This window comes from Myotis brandtii, unplaced genomic scaffold (assembly GCF_000412655.1).
Source record: "Myotis brandtii unplaced genomic scaffold, ASM41265v1 scaffold1759, whole genome shotgun sequence".
NCBI classification, from domain to species: Eukaryota; Metazoa; Chordata; class Mammalia; order Chiroptera; family Vespertilionidae; genus Myotis; species Myotis brandtii.
In genome coordinates this window covers 37,268-39,273 of record NW_005356512.1, presented here as the reverse complement: position 1 = coordinate 39,273, position 2,006 = coordinate 37,268, and positions in this window count along the sequence as shown.

Below are 2,006 nucleotides of genomic sequence, written 5' to 3'. Positions count from 1 at the left end.
ATTCACAAAGGGAGTCAGAAAGTGAAGAAGAAAGGAACAAGAGAACTATGAAACAGCCAGAAAACAATTAATAAGATGGCATTAATACATTCTTATCTATCAATAAATGCCCTAGATATAAATGGATTAACTTTTCTAATCAAAAGACATAGAGACCTGACTGGTGTGGCTCAGTTGGTTGGAGGTTGGAACATCATTCCATAGACCAAAAGGTCATGGATTTAATTCCCAGTCAGGGCATGTACCTAGGTGTGGGAACCCTGTCAGAGTACGCTGATGCTCAAGGCCAACTGGAGTGTGGAGGCCCTGTCTAGAGTACCTGGATGCTCAAGGCTACTCTGACTATAGGAATCCTAAGTAGCTATATACAGGTGCAAGAAGCCGGACACTGCTATCTGACTATGTACACTGCGCAGATGTGCCTTTCTATAACCCAACATAGTGATGTCACTATTTTGGAAAGAAGCCTCTTTTGTCTAAGTAGTATGAAGTATGTCATTGACTAGCCGGCAGTATGCTGCTGCTTGGTGAGGCTGTAGCTCTAAGGATGGCTCCTGGATAGCTCCTATGTTGGAGACTGCTAGCTTACAGGAAAGATGTATTTGTTAACCAGCCAGTGTGCGGCTACTATGTGGGGCTTTACTCTGAAAACTACTTTGTCTAATAGCTCCTTGTTAGCAATGGCTACTTGGCCTGAAATAAAGACTTTTCTTATATACCCATGACTTCTCATGGCTTCTCTGTCTATGCCCAGAGTCCAAAAAGGTCCAGTCCCTAGCAGAAGCGCTCACACACATCGGTGGGCATAGTAGGGCAGGATGAAGGATCTGTGCACCTAACAATTGGTGCAGCCAGCAGGGTTTGAGGAATAAGTACTCCAACAAATGGTGCAGTGAGCAGAGGATAAAGGGGGAACTGAGTTCCTAATACTAGGTTTTGGGTTAAAGACATACATTGGCTAGATCACTGATTTTCAACTGGTGTGTCACAGTAGGCACACTGGAGTACCACAAGAACTTTCAAAACATGCACTACCTGACTATTTAGTCAGGACCACTAACCTCTTTACCCTTTCAGTGGTTCTCAACCTTCTGGCCCTTTAAATACAGTTCCTCATGTTGTGACCCAACCATAAAATTATTTTCGTTGCTACTTAATCACTGTAATGTTGCTACTGTTATGAATCGTAATGTAAATATCTGATATGCAGGATGGTCTTAGGCGACTCCGGTGAAAGGGTCATTCGACCGCCAAAGGGGCCGTGACCCACAGGTTGAGAACCGCTGTCTTAGGTTGTCAAATAAAAACATAACAACAGCCCAGCTGATGTGGCTCAGTGGTTGAACATTGACGCAGGAGCCAAGATATCACTGGTTCAATTCCCAGTCAGGGCACATGCCCAGAGTGTGGGCACAATCCCCAGTAGGGTGCATACAGGAGGCAGCTGAATGATGACGTTTCTATCTCTCTATCCCTCCCCCTTCCTCTCTCTGTAAAAAATCAATAAAAACATATTTTATTTAAAAAACAAACAAACATGACAACAGCCAATACAATAGCCATCCAGTGTTAATGAATCAAAATTGTACCTATTTTATTCAGATCAGCAAAAAATATGTTTTTCTGTGTGCTGCAGAATTTCAGCAATTAGTTGATGTGTGTCATTAAATGAAAAGGATTGAAAATCCCTTGGCTGGATAGATTTTTTTTTAAAGTTCCAACTATATGATACTTACAAGTGACTTAGGCTCAAAGTGCAGAGAAGTAAAAAGACATTCCATGACCATGGAAACCAAAAGAGAGCAGGGGCAGCTGCACTTATAACAGACAAATTAATTTTAAGCCTAAAACTATCAAAGAGACAAGGTTATTATATAATAACTTGTGGCCCAGTGCATGAAATTCATACATGGGGGGGGGTGTCCCTCAGCCCAGCCTGCACCCTCTCCAATCTGGGACCCCTGGAAGGATGTCCTACTGCTGGTTTACAGGGATCGGGCCTAAAC